The sequence below is a fragment of the Rattus norvegicus genome, chromosome 10, assembly GCF_021556685.1.
Source record: "Rattus norvegicus strain SHRSP/BbbUtx chromosome 10, alternate assembly SHRSP_T2T, whole genome shotgun sequence".
In the NCBI taxonomy this organism is placed as follows: Eukaryota; Metazoa; Chordata; class Mammalia; order Rodentia; family Muridae; genus Rattus; species Rattus norvegicus.
Window position 1 is genome coordinate 100,988,348 of NC_141543.1, and position 15,381 is coordinate 101,003,728.

The following is a 15,381-nucleotide window of genomic DNA, read 5'->3' on the forward strand; positions in this document are numbered from 1 at the left end:
TCTTGCTTCTTCTAGGGTATAGCTTGCCTCCTTATGTTGGGCTTTACCCTTTATTATCCTTTGTAGTGCTGGATTTGTAGAAAGATATTGTGTAAATTTGGTTTTGTCATGGAATATCTTGGTTTCTCCATCAATGTTAATTGAGAGTTTTGCAGGATACAGTAACCTGGGCTGGCATTTGTGTTCTCTTAGGGTCTGTATGACATCTGTCCAGGATCTTCTGGCCTTCATAGTTTCTGGCGAAAAGTCTGGTGTGATTCTGATAGGTCTGCCTTTATATGTTACTTGACCTTTTTCCCTTACTGCTTTTAATATTCTTTCTTTATTTTGTGCGTTTGGTGTTTTGACTATTATGTGACGGGAGGTGTTTCTTTTCTGGTCCAATCTATTTGGAGTTCTGTAGGCTTCTTGTATGCCTATGGGTATCTCTTTTTTTAGGTTAGGGAAGTTTTCTTCTATGATTTTGTTGAAGATATTTACTGGTCCTTTGAGCTGGGAGTCTTCACTCTCTTCTATACCTATTATCCTTAGGTTTGATCTTCTCATTGAGTCCTGGATTTCCTGTATGTTTTGGACCAGTAGCTTTTTCCGCTTTACATTATCTTTGACAGTTGAGTCAATGATTTCTATGGAATCTTCTGCTCCTGAGATTCTCTCTTCCATCTCTTGTATTCTGTTGGTGAAGCTTGTATCTACAGCTCCTTGTCTTTTCTTTTGATTTTTTATGTCCAGGGTTGTTTCCATGTGTTCTTTCTTGATTGCTTCTATTTCCATTTTTAATTCCTTCAACTGTTTGATTGTGTTTTCCTGGAATTCTTTCAGGGATTTTTGCGATTCCTCTCTGTAGGCTTCTACTTGTTCTCTAAGGGAGTTCTTTATGTCTTTCTTGAAGTCCTCCAGCATCATGATCAAATATGATTTTGAAACTAGATCTTGCTTTTCTGGTGTGTTTGGATATTCCGTGTTTGCTTTGGTGGGAGAATTGGGCTCTGATGATGCCATGTAGTCTTGGTTTCTGTTGCTTGGGTTCCTGTGCTTGCCTCTCGCCATCAGATTATCTCTAGTGTTACTTTGTTCTGCTATTTCTGACCGTGGCTAGACTGTCCTATAAGCCTGTGTGTCAGGAGTGCTGTAGACCTGTTTTCCTCTTTTTCAGTCAGTTATGGGGACAGAGTGTTCTGCTTTCGGGCGTGTAGTTTTTCCTCTCTACAGGTCTTCAGCTGTTCCTGTGGGCCTGTGTCCTGAGTTCACCAGGCAGGTTCCTTGCAGGGGAAAAGTTGGTCCTACCTGTGGTTCCAAGGCTCAAGTTTGCTCGTGGGGTACTGCCTAAGTCCTCTCCGCAGCGGCAGCAACCGGGAAGATCTGCGCCGCTCTTTCCGGGAGCCTCCGTGCACCAGGGTTCCAGATGACGTTTGGTGTTTTCCTCTGGCGTCTGGATGTGCACAGAGTGCAGTCTCTTCTGGTTTCCCAGGCGTGTCTGCCTCTCTGAAGGCTTAGCTCTCCCTCCCACGGGATTTGGGTGCAGAGAACTGTTTATCCGGTCTGGGTCTGTTTCCTTCAGGTTCTGGCGGTGTCTCAGGCGCAGGGATCCTGCCGCTCCTGGGCCCTCCCCTACGGGAACCCAGAGGCCTTATACAGTTGCCTCTTGGGCCAGGGATGTGGGCAGTGTTGGTGGTCTCCTCTGCTCCGCAGCCTGATCAGGCGGTGAGGTCTCTCTCCCATGGGGTTTGGGATCAGAGAGCTGCTGCTGGCCGGGATCCTCGGGTGTGGGACTTCCGGTCTCCCATGCGTATTGAAAGAGAATGGTATCTGAATGGAGGGGCTTGCCGCAGGGCGGGCAAGCTTTTATTTTATTTTACTTATTTATTTTTTTGTGGCATATAGGCAAATTTCCTTGTGATCCACCCAGATTAAATTTTTTCCAGTCGTTGGCCTATGAACCACTGCTAATTTGCATGGTATTATTTTCCGTTTGATTTACAAATAGATAGTAATTGTGGATTTGGCCTCTTTCCCTTCTCGACATGAGCGGTCAACCATGTGGTTGGAAAATTTATTGAGAAATTTAATGCTTTTTTTTTTTTCTTTTGGTCTTCTGGAATTTTCTACACTTCTGTTATAAGAAGGCAACTGGGCCTTCATGCTTCCTTGTCTAAAGGGCGATTATGATTCAGAACCGACTGGAAGCTGAAACAGCAGACTGGCTCTCTTTCCTCCTTCTGTTTCATTTTTCTGAAAGTCCCGATTGGGTGAAGGAATGTGCTGTGTGGATTGGCAGGGAGAAGGAAGTGGACAAAAGTCGGGAGAAGCATGAAGCATTCTTCAAGTCAGGGGAGGGAATTTGCCTGTGGGCCTCTGCTGAAGAGGACCTGGCTGGTACCAAGAAAGACTCATTTTAGGCACCAGGAATTCAGTCTCAACCAATAGTCTTGTGCTGGACCCCAACCGAGAGGTGACAGCATCACCCATATGCATGGGCTGGGATGTGCTCTCTGCAAATGTCACAAGACCTGGACCCTAAGGACATTGGCCCTAAGGGGGGGGGTCTGCTAGAAGGAGGTCTGTGGTGTCTGAGATGCAGTTTGCAGCCGTCTTAATAGAAAGGGGGCTTTGATTTGATTTCTGGAGAACGAGGCAGATCTTCATTTCTTTTCCGATCGCACTGGTGGCGCACGATCCAGCTACCCGTTTACCTCCCGTGTGAGTCAGACTCCGTTTGGTTCGGGTACAGTAGTAACACTTAAGTCTTCAAACCTCAGTGACTTGCTACCACCATGACAGATTTCTGTTATGCTGCGCGACTAGCCAAGGTCATTAGGGATTCCACTCCGTAAAATGGCTTGAAGCCCGTTTGATAGACACAAAGGATCTCGAGGACATGGACCTCAGGGTCCTCGAAGCAAGGAGTGGAACCGTGGGGTTCAGCCCTGGCTTCCCAATACTTTGTCACGTAGTGACGTTGGCAGCTGCAGTTGACATCATGCCATTAGCTAGAGCTGGTCACAGGACCCACCCACTGGCCTGGCATCAGGCACACACACACACACACACACACACACACGTTACGGCTATGCGTCGTAATGCCTCTGCTATAGGATTTCTTTTAACTTAACGCCATCAATATTGCACATTTGTGTAGCACTCCTTGAAGGCAGAGTTTTGGGCCATTTGAATAGATTATCTTACTCTAGAACCCTCCAACCCGGAAGAGGATTAAGGTCCACAAGTAGAAGTAATAACGGTTAAGTGGAAGCTTAATATGAAGCTGGGTTTTGACCACAGCCTTTCCCGCTCTTCCCCAGTAGCTTGAGAGAAACTGATGCCTTGTCAAGAATTTAATTTGACGGGGATGCAAATTAGCACAGCCACTATGGAAATCAGCCTCAGGAAACTAAAAATAGACACGACCCAGCCATACCACTTGGGTATTTATCCAGTACTTAGAACGGAGACACCTGCCCACAGTTCTGTTAGCCCCAAGATAGGAAACCAGTCCAGATGCTCATCAACAGATGGATGGAGAAAATGGGGTGCAGATATACGCATGCACCTACACGGGGGCTAAAGAAAAATTAACTTATGTCATTCGCAAGAATATTGCCGGGAAGTGGACGGCATCGTGCTACGATAGGTAAACCGTGCCTCCATGCGCAGAGTCTAGACTTAAAAAGTGACATAAAAGTAGAAGGGGGACTGTTGGTGGGGAGTCAGGGCGGGAGGAAATAAGAAAGGGTGACAGGAAGGGAAAAGGACACACTGTCTGCTCCCTTTCCTATGTGGAACTAAGGTTTACATATCCTATGCAGAGGGCACAGGGGAAGTTAATGAGTGACTCTGAGTGTCAGGCAATGATACACCCTTGCGAAAGGAACACAATGAAACCCAACGTTTTTGTGCGCTAAAACATTAATAAGGAAGCTGATTGATGCCACTTTCCTGCACACAGTGATTGTGGTGTGGGGAAACACAGGGGTTTGTCATCCGTTTGCTGTTTGAAAAAGCAAGAACGGCATGGACATTTAGTGAGATGATTACCAAAAAAGTCCCCGTTTCCTGACGCATAGTCCTCCCTCGGTGACGAGGACACGTTGCTTCCTCTCCCCAAGAGCTGGAATCTGGATGTGTTGCAACGGGGCCTCTTCACTGCCTGGTGCTGGCCTTGCCCTGACCCTGTACGTGCACAGCCCTGGCTCAGCTATTGCGTAATACCTATCCAGAGGGTGGTGTGGCTTGTGGAGAGGGACCCAAATGAGAATGTGCACATCATAGACTGTCCTTGGGCTGCAGACCACAGGGACTTCTGTCCCGATGAGGAAAATAGACGAATCAAATCTCAGAGCAACCAGAGACCCGGAATGGGTCTGAACAAAGGCAATGGGTAAACTTGACACAACCCTGACTTTATTCCTCACACTGTTTAGGTAACATCGCAATTTTAACCCATTCAAACCTCACTGGAGCTCGTGATGGTATCAGCATGGTTTTATTCTCTCCATTGTAAGGATTTGGGAGCCAGGAACTGGTGCCAATGGCTGTGGCACTGTCAGCAACCGGCCTTATGACAAATTCCTGCTTATGACAGACTCCAAGCAGGACACCAGAATTTTTTTTTTTTTTTTGAGCTGGGGACCGAACCCAGGGCCTTGTGCTTGCTAGGCAAGCGCTCTACCACTGAGCTAAATCCCCGCCCCCAGGACACCAGAATTTGATCCAGAGATCCCACCAGTACTGACCCACTATCAACACAGACTACTACAGCTTACACTTCCATGGAAATAAATCTGCCTCCCTAATGTCTGAGCTTCAAAGAGGAGAATCGATGCCCCAGACAACTGGGCAGTATGCCTCTTGAACTCGTGTTCATCTGGTCTTTGGTTCTATGACCTGGCTGAAATGAAGTTGAACTCAGTGTTACATTTCAGGTCTACAGTTGAAAATGTCTGAACTGAAACAACCCAGTGTGTGTGTGTGTGTGTGTGTGTGTGTGTGTGTGTGTGTGTGTGTGTGTGTCTGTCTGTCTGTCTGTCTTTCTCTCTCTGTGTGTCTGTCTCTCTGTGTATCTGTCTTCTGCCTCTATGTCTGTCTCTCTTCTTTCTCTCTCTGTGTGTTTTCTGCCTCTGTGTCTATCTCTGTCTCTGTCTGGCTCTCTGGATGTCTCTCTGTCTCTCTCTGTGTTTCTGTCTCTCTGTGTCTCCGTCTGTCTGTCTGTCTCTGTCTCTGTGTCTTTCTATGGGCATGTCCGTCTGTCTGTCTGTCTGTCCGTCTGTCTGTCTGTCTCTGTCTCTGTGTCTTTCTATGGGCGTGTCTGTCTATCTGTCTGTCTGTCTGTCTCTGTCTCTGTGTCTTTCTATGGGCATGTCCGTCTGTCTGTCTCTCTGTCTGTCTCTGTCTCTGTGTCTTTCTATCGCATGTCTGTCTGTCTGTCTGTCTGTCTGTCTCTGTCTCTGTGTCTTTCTATGGGCCTGTCTGTCTGTCTGTCTGTCTCTGCTCTCTGTGTCTGTTTATGTCTCTGTCTTCCTGTGTCCCTGACTTTCTATGTCTCTGTCTCTCTCTGTGTCTCTCTATGTCTCTCTCTCTCTCTCTCTCTCTCTCTCTCTCTCTCTCTCTGTATGTGTGTGTGTCTGCAGGAGCGTGTGTGTATGCATGAACATGTGAGTATGTTTGTGAGAGCCAGAGGACAGTCTATGGTTCCTCAGACATTGTCCACCTTGTTAGCTCTTGAGACAGGGTCCCTCACTGACCTGAGGCTATGTTCTGAAAGCTCAGGAATCTATTTCAGGAATTTCCACCTCCCCAGCACTGAGATCAGCACCTTCCACCCAGCCCCCACTTTTCTTTTACGTGGATTCTGGAGATGGACTCAGGTTCTTATAGCAACAGTACAAGGACCTGGCTCCCTGTGCCCAAAACATCTCCCGACACGGAAGTCTAGCTATTTTGTGTAACCGAGCCTGAATGAGCCTTTTCCTTAGTCTGAATATATAGATAACAAGAGTACCTTCACACGGAGTTCTGAGGGTTAAATGATACACTGTTTTAACACTGTCCCAAGCAGGAAGAGCTGTCATATGTCAGCTGCCTCCTCTGTATGGCAAGGTCCATAGAGGTACGGCTTGAGGGAAAAGGTCTTCGTAAGTCGAGGTCAGCTTGTTTTGCTAGTCAAAGAGAGGGAGCTCTCTAAAATCTGCAGAAAGAGGAGATAGAAATAGATAGATGACAGATAGATAGGTAGTTGATGATAGAGGACAGATGATAGATAAATACAAAGACACATAGATACATATATAGATGGATGGATGGATGGATGGATGGATGGAGAAAATGTTTCTGAAACACGTGAACACACTACAGCGAGAGATTACTCTATGTTCTCTATCCACCTCCAAGCTCTAGGTATTTGACATTGAACGTTGCGGGAGAGATTGCTCCCTACTTTCTTTGTGGAAGGGTCAGCTCTGTCTAAGTCAGACAAAGGGCAATCACCAGCCTGCAAGTGTGGGTGAATTTTTCTTGGCATGGGAGACCACGGACATTGTTTCTTCACTCTTAACCCAACCACCAAACACAAACGGAGAGGGCCGACTATTGCTTGGGAACCAAATAACTCACATGGAATGCTAGCGGAAAACCAGCTGGTGGTCTTTCACTACTGGTGACTCAGTGTTGAAACCAGTGTTGAGGGAATCCCAGCTCCCCTTTGGATTCATATTACACCCTCCTCCACAGACCAGAGAAACTCAGGCTCCAGGAAATAAGCCTCAGGTTACACAGCACATACGGGGCAGCCATAATGGAGCTCAGGAACTGCCTACTGAGCCCCTTAAACTGTCTCGTTCACTCACTTATCCATCCATCCATCCATCCATCCATCCATCCATCCATCCACTTATCTGATATTTTATGAACACCTATGCTGTACAAGTGGTATTTTAGGTACTAGAACAAACACACCTTCACCCTTCTATGAATGTCTTCTGGCTATTGTAGGTAGTCATCATAAATTTGGTGGCTCGAAACAACATATTCTTTCACAGCTTGAATCTAAGAGTCTGAAAGACATGTCAGTAATGCTGAACTCCTTTTGGGGCTCTATGTGAGTGTCTATTTCTCTGTTTCTCCAGCTTCTGGTGACCATGATTGTCATCTTGGACACCTCATTCCAGTCTCTGTCTGCATGGCCACCTCCTTTGTGTTTACTCTCTCTCTTATAAGGACGCTTGGCAATGGATTTGTGGGGGTGGGGAGGCATCTTGATAGTCTACAATGAGCTTTCATTTTAACTTAATTAAATCAATCAAAAGTTATTTTTGACTTAATTACTTAAATGACTCCCCCTGCTTCCCAGAGTGAGATGCTAGTCCCAGGACCCAGGAGTTAAAATGTGGAACCCTCATTCAACCCAAGAAATCCTTAGGAAGCCTAGGATCCAGTGAGGTTATTCAATAAACAAGACTGTAACAAGTTGTGTTGGAAAGTTAAATGGGGCTTGGGGAAAAGAAACACCCAGGATTCCCTTTGGTTGGTAACATAGAACATTTTTTTCTTTGAAAAGGTGACCTAGACAAGTGGAAGAGTTAGCTGGCTGACTCTGGGAGAGTTGAGCTCTTCTGGTGTACCTGCTCATTAAATCATAACCTTGTCAGTAGGTAATGTTTCCAATGAGAGGAGCACAGAGCTCCTTATCAGGAGATCGGGGAAGATGTACTTCTCATGCATATAGATGAAATGGTTTTACTATCACAAAGTATAAATCGTCTTTGTAGATCATGGACTCCATGGTTGCCAAAGAAAGGGGGTCATGGCTTGTACAGATATAATACAAAAATGTATAAATCCAAGCTTATAAGCTTTTGGCTGACTTCTATCTCTTAATGGGTTTAGAACTAACAGCAGTACAGAATGTTGCCCAATGGGGGTATCTGGTTGTTTCGCTTTGTAATGAGTTTATCTTGGAGAGGCCACTGATACATCAGGCAGTCAACGATCACGTTATTGATCAGGTTTTCATCTGATTATAATCGATTTAACTTTTTCCCAGCCCCTAAATTTGCAGCCACATCCATGGCATATTGATTGATTAATTACACATTGTCTTATTACAGCAGACTTGAAAGTGAAGTCTGAGAAGAATCTAGCTGGCCTGGGGACCTTTGGTTTCTCTTTGGACAGAGGTCAGTGGCTTTGAGTTCACTTTCTTGCCTGTTTAACTCTACGACCTACGACAGAACCATTTGTTCCTATGTCCCACTTCAGTTGATTTCTGATTCTGTTTCTTTGCACTGAATGACAACCTTGAGAAGCTGCAGTCCAGGCGCTCTTGGAGTTTTAGCTTAATGCAGCTGTCAGTCAAGTGTCGAGATCGGAAGCTCCATTGAAAAGATAAGGCTCGGGGGTTGGGGATTTAGCTCAGCGGTAGAGCGCTTGCCTAGCGAGCGCAAGGCCCTGGGTTCGGTCTCTAGCTCTGAAAAAAAAGAAAGAAAAAAAAAAGAAAAGATAAGACTCGTGGAGAATGGTCCAAATGATGGCTGATGTCCACTGCCCTGTAGCATCAAGACTTTACCTTCTTTCCTTTGGTGTGATAAGGACCCAGCCATGGGTCTGGGTGAACATAATTCCACAAGACGTGATGCTGAGGGCCATCTTGGGGGGGGGTGCCCTAAGGATGTGGAGGAGTATGGCAGCTCTTATGCAACATTATGACTTGTGGTGGTGGTGACAGTGCCAGTGGCAGTGGTGGTGATAGTGATGGGGGTTAAGACAGGAGGGCTTTGGGATGACACTCTTTTGCTGAGTCACCTCGAGGAATTGATGTGCTTTTGTGGGCCTCTGTCTTATAGACATGGCTAGTGGTTTATAAGCAGAACTGATTCTGGCATTTTTCTTGGCAAAGACTATGAGAAACTCCTTATACCCAGATCCACTGATCTTGAATCTCATTTTCTCTTTGACCTAATTTTCAGCTCTTTTTTTTTTTATTTTATATCGCAACAGTCATGATTATTTTATGATATATCTGAAAGCTTATCTGATGGGTAATATTTGATTCTGTTTTATCAAAAAGGTTTCAAAAACCCATTTAAATTGGCCACTATACAGAGTTTGTATTTGTAATGAAACATATCCAGGGCTGAATGGTGACTTCCCAAATACATTTCTGACCCGCTCCCCTTGAGCTTGTAAACACGTCTTTCTTTGGAAAAAGACTCTTTGTGGATGAAAATTAGTTCTTGAGAAGAGATAATCTTGTATTATGTTGATGGGTCATGGATTTAATGACAAGAGTCTTGGAAGGGAAAGATAGACAAAGAGACATGTACACACAGACAAGAGAGGAGACAGATACACAAAGGCAGAAGAAGAGACATGTCTACATGGACAGGAGAGGATACAGGTACACAGAGACAGGAGAGGAGACAGGTACACAGAGACAGGAGAGGAGACAGGTCCACAGAGACAGGAGAGGAGACAGGTCCACACAGACAGGAGAGGAGACAGGTACACAGAGACAGGAGAGGAGACAGGTCCACACAGACAGGAGAGGAGACAGGTCCACACAGACAGGAGAGGAGACAGGTACACAGAGACAGGAGAGGAGACAGGTACATACAGACAGGAGAGGAGACAGGTACAGACAGACAGGAGAGGAGACAGGTACACAGAGACAGCAGAAGAGACAGGTACACATAAGCATGGAAGAGATGTGGCCATGAAGCCCATTATAAGGTGTTCATGTGTGCCACTGACTCCTAGACATTGGAAGAAGCAAGACTCAAACCTCCCTGGAGCCTCTGGAGGAAGGCTTTTGGCTGGCACCCAGGCTGCATCGCTCCAGAGCAAAGGGGTGCTGTTTGAAGGCACCGTCAATGGCACAGATGATGCAACATGTTACAGCAGCCTCGGTAACAAAGACAGTGCCTGATTCCCCCGTGCTTGGGAATTGCAGGGTGGTCCCAAGGCTTCCAAATGGCTAGAAGCATGACGTCTCAGGCACCCAGCCGGGACTGCGTGGATTGTGAAGAGTCTCCGTAGAGAGCTTGAGGATAGGGAGGACAGAAACATTTATAGTAGGAAATCTACCTCATGGATTTTTGTCTTCCGATAGCAAACTGTCCTAGGAGACCCATTCATTGTTTCTCGGTACAGCCTTAAAAATTATTATACATTAAAGTAACATTGCAATTGTAAGTATAGGACACACACTTTTCCTCCATATTGCTTTGGGGCCATGGAGGTGCACTGAGGCCATTATTATTTATTTATTTATTTATTTATTTATTTATTTATTTATTTATTTATTTATTTAATGGCGTGATGGTTAATAACGATAGGACCTAGACTCACCCAAGAAATGGACCTCTGGGCAGGTGAGTGAGGTAGCTTTTAGATTAAATTAATTGAGGCAGGAAGATCCAACTTCAATGTGCGTTGGCAGAATTTTATGGGCTAGGGGACTCCAATGGACTAAAGTAAGAGAAGGAGCCAAGAGTTTTACCTCTGTATCAGCGGACGACAGGAAGAGGATATGAGCCACTAGGTCTTGTTTGAGCCTCTGAGACCTCAAAGCTCACCCCCCTAGTGGTGTCCCCAACATAGCCACCCCTACTCCGACACAGCCATACATCCCAATAGTGCCACTCCCTATGGATCTATGGGAGCCATTTTTATTCAACCCCCCACAGGCCCTATGCAGAGGCAACTGAAACTGTAGGGGCATCTGCACTTAAGAAACTGTGAATTGTCTGTTGGCTTTGGAAGGGGCTGTTCAGGCCAGTCTTACTGGCTGTATAACTAATACTTTGCTTGTTGGAGACTTCACTCTCTCTTTTTGCTATATAGCCCCGGTTGTCCTTGAACTTGGGATCCTCCTGCCTCAGACTCCTGAGTGAATAGGCTACAGGCACGTGCGTCATGTTCAGCTTCAGAACAGTCTTGTTCAGTAGGAAACTAGTTACATAGCTGGCTCTACATGTTCATGGTTTTAATGCTGACAATTATTATAGGTTGGACACCCTATCTGGAAATTTTTCAGTGTTGCTATGACAGGAGGGCAGCGACTTTTTCTCTAACTGATGTCATGTGGCGGAACACGGTCAGACCAGGCGTTCTAATCATCTGGTGCAAAGTTACCTTCAGGCTATGTGTGCAGGACACAGGTGTTACAAAGCCACCTATGTGTTTAGACACGTACCCAACCCCTACATCTCTCATTCTATATAAAAATGTCCGAAACCCAAAATGTTTTCAGCCTTGAGCATTTGGAGTGAGTGAGGCATTCTCAGCCCAAATCACCAATGTCCAACAGAGAAACGGAAAGACAGTGTTCTCTGGAAATTCTGTTACAGAACACAAACTCTTAATAAACCTCATAAGGAGAAACAAGTCTTTGTTATTGTTTCCTTTTTTCCAAATAAATAGATTCTTATTTACATCTCAATGGCATCGTCCCCTCTTTCCACCCCTCCTCATTGTTTCTAAATGTTACATTTGTTTCTTTTTTTTTTTTTCCCCCTCCGGAGCTGGGGACCAAACCCAGGGCCTTGTGCTTGCTAGGCAAGCGCTTTACCACTGAGCTAAATCCCCAACTTCTAAATGTTACATTTGTTATTAAGAGAGGAAGTGGATATATATTTAACCCCTTCAACCACAGCATCTGTTAGCCTTGGACATTGTTATTAACTTAGATTTATTTTTTTAAAATGTTTTTCTGGGTATGAACGCTTGCCTATATGTATTTATGTGCACCAGGTGAGTGTCTGGTGTCCTTGGAGGATTCCCTGGAACTGGAGTTACAGATGGTTGTAAGCCACCATGCAGTGCTGGTGGCTGGGAACTGAACCCTGGTCCTCTGGAAAAAGCAGCCAGCATGCTTATGTACTGAGCCAGAGCTCCAGCCCTGACGATTAGTGTTATATAATAAGAGAACCATAAAGAGCCGGTTTTGAGCTTCTGACTTCAAAGGAGGGGCGTCTAGAAGAAGCAGGACTTTCAGTCTACCTGTATAAACAGATTAAAGGAGTAAGGGGAGAGGAACTATTTTACCTCATGGAAGGATTGAGACTAGCTATGTCATCTAGGAGGCAGGGAAGCTAAGGAGGTTCAAAGAGGAGAGCCAAGAGACCTCTGGTTCTTGTCGGTCTGTGGAAAGAACGGCTCTGGACAGTAAGAACGGACACAGGAAGGGTGGAGACAGGCAAGGGTGCTGTGCTGAGCAGGAACAGGGTCAGGCCAAAGGTTGCTTCTACTGTGAGTTGCTGGCCCTCTCCTCCGGTTTGGCTTCTTGAACTTCTACGTTTGTTCCCTAGTCCTGCTTGAGCCACCTTGAATTGTATTTCTGGCTCCTGAAACCAAAGTAGCCTGATGGATGCGAGGAGTACTTTGCAAGTATAATGAACTATTTCCTAAGAGGGCGAACATATGCTCAGAATGCAAATTTGCATAATTCAAGGGAAAAATGTGGATCCTACCTGAACTCAGTGGGATAACAGTGACCCCAGTTAAAATCCCCTGCAACGAAACTTTGGTTAATATAAGAGGTTAGATTTGATTACAGAATTGGGGTCACTCAGTCTGACTCCTTTCCTGAGTGCTCAGGGGAGCACAGGATGCAGAAATAAGCACCACCCGTGGTGCGTTATTCTCAGGGTAAGAAAGACCGTGAGCTGAGCTGTGAGAACAGATCTGCCCTCTTCCTACAGGACCTGTGGCTTTTCTGCTGTTAAAGAGAAAAAGGGACCAGACTGCTACACACGCCCATCTCAACCGCTGAAGCTGAGACTTCCCCTGAGACGTGTGACTTGGTAGACCAGGAGAGATGATCTGTTCCTGTGTGTAGATTTTGGTTTGGTTAGCATCATCAAAAATGTTTACCTATGACCCAAGTGCTGGTGACTGACACAGGCTTAGTGTCTGAGAGCTGCGCTTAGCTTAGTGGATGGACAGCTTTGCTTTTCCTTGGTGTATGCCTTGGGCTTAATGGTGGAGTGGGTGCTTGGCAAGGGGGATCTAGATTGGGTTTGGCACCCCGTATGGTAAAATAACTCCAGGCCACCGTACTTTTTGTCATCCAGTTTCTCAGATATACTCTTCTATGCCAACGTGTGTGTGTGTGTGTGTGTGTGTGGTGTGTGTGTGTGTGTGTGTGTGTGAGAGAAAGAGAGAGAGACAGACAGACAGACACAGAGACAGACAGATGTACGTATGCATGCACACCTACCCACGCATGCATCAATGCACTCACGCCCATGCGCGAACCTGCATATGAATACAGAGGTCATAAGTCACCATTGGGTATCTTCCTAAATTGCTTTCCTTTTTTTTTTTTTTTTTTTTTTTTATTTCTTAAAGACAGGTTCTCTGACTGAACCTGGAGCTCACCCATTTGTCTAGAGTGGCGAGGCAGCGAGTCCCCCTTGTCTCTGCCTCCCCGGTGTTAAAATTACAGGCGTGCACCACTGAGCCTACTGAGTTTGTGCAGAGGGCTCTCTCCCCACCTAGGCATCTCTCCAGCCCCTTGGCCAGCATTTCTGTATTTTGCTGGGTTTATTACAGACACAGGGCTTCTTGGGAACCACAGTTCCTCACTGCTCTGTTTCCTGTGGCACCACAAATTTATTATCTGGCTTATTACTAGTGAATTCAATAAAACAGGCCCTCGCTGGGACTCCACTTGGTCTCTTGTTGCTCCAGCCAAACTCTCCTGGCTGCCCTCAGGGCTTGGCCCCTAAAGCCAGGCTTTACAGATGGAAAGTCTTGGACGCTGGCCTCTCCCCATAGCCCACAAACTCAATTCTGGCCCGATTTCCCACTTTCAGCCCCAGGACATTGTGCCAAGCGGCGGCACAAACAGCTAAGTGTATTTTCCATACTGTGGTTTTCGTTAGGCACATACACGAGTGCCTGCCTATGATAACAGGTAGTCATTTGTGCCCAGTAACTTCTGCTCCACTAAAGCCACAGCTGTTTAGAATGGTACCCCCGCTGGGCTTTAAGCCGTACGCAGGCGTACTTCAGCAGGACCCACAGTTTCTCATCAGCTTCCAGCTTAATGAATAATCACAAGAAAAATATAGGTGGGCACCTGCCAAGGGGCAGGGCAGGGACCGCTTTGGCACAGTCAAAGCCCCCGCGTTTCCCATTTTTATTCCATGCAAGGCTTCTTGGCTGCTCTTCCTAAGAAAGCCTAAGATGCTGAAGAAAGTCCTTCATCCCAGCAAATGACACCTTCTCAACTTTCCTTCTTGCCTGGCTCTCAGGTCTGAACTTGACTTGCTTCAGGCTCCTACCATGGGAAGTGAACCCAGATGCAAACCTCACGTTGGCTCATTGGGCTGGTTTCGCTTCAGATTTTCATAGGCGTCAGCGAGTCAGGTGGGGGTGACTTCACAGCTGGGATCTATTTTATCCAGTAGGAGACGATCTACTGGTAGCCTTAAGCCTTGGTGTCATCTGTTCACGATTATGCATTCCACAGATGTTTACTTGAGATCTACCCCATGGCAAACCTTGAAACAGATGTATGGGGGTGTGTGGTATGGTGTGTGGTTGTGGGCAAGCTTTCAGTGCCAAGAGCAAGGGGCCATTCATCTTCCCGCCTCCCTCCAAGACCCATGAAGTGAAGGTTGGGCATAGCAGATGATCAAGTAAAACCTTGTGGCATGTGTGTCAGAAGGCATACAGCCACAGAAGGACCAGTAAGGGTGCTGTCAGAGAGGACAATCCTGAAGAGTTCAGGCAATGGCTTCTGGACGTCAAAGGGTACCGGACAGGGGGAGGGCTAGGGAGCTGGTAGTTACAGACACGATTCTGGACCCAACTCTAAGGAAAGCCTGGTATGGTTGACTATGTGCCTGACTTGGACTGCTTTGTATAATGTTCTCATCCTGTTTCCTCCACTCAGTAGACCAAAGGGAAGCACCGTGTTCACTTATCACAGTCCTTAGAACCATCACAAATCCAGCAGCTTAAACACCTCCCCGCCCTACTTCACCTCCCAGTTCTGGAGGGCAGAGGCCCTGCTCTCAGTGGATATGTGACCTGCATGAGCTGAAGTTAAGGTCCCGATTGATCTGAATTCTTGTGTGGAGGCTCTGGGGAGTGTGGCATGGGGTATAACCTCTGTTGCCAGACCCTTTCCCATTGAGAGTGGGAATTCGTTTCCTGGTCGCAGGACCTAAATTTCTGTCTTCTTGCTGTGTGTCAGCAGGGGCCAACCTGGACTCTTAAAGGTCATTTATATTCCCTGCCAAATGCTCCCTGCCCCCTTCAAGTCAGTAGTACTAGTCAAACTCTCTGGTTTCCTCTTTGTCCATAAACTCAAGGGATCTTGAGTTAGGGATTTATGTGTTGGCATCAGCCCCATCAGAGAGTTCCCCTGTCCTGGGA

The 15,381-nt window shown here is 46.3% G+C and overlaps 1 protein-coding gene across 2 annotated transcripts in view; it reads right to left on the reverse strand.

Moving 5' to 3' along the window:
- Fam20a (FAM20A, golgi associated secretory pathway pseudokinase) overlaps nt 1–15,381 on the reverse strand; it is a 54,717-nt gene that overhangs the window by 33,694 nt on the left and 5,642 nt on the right.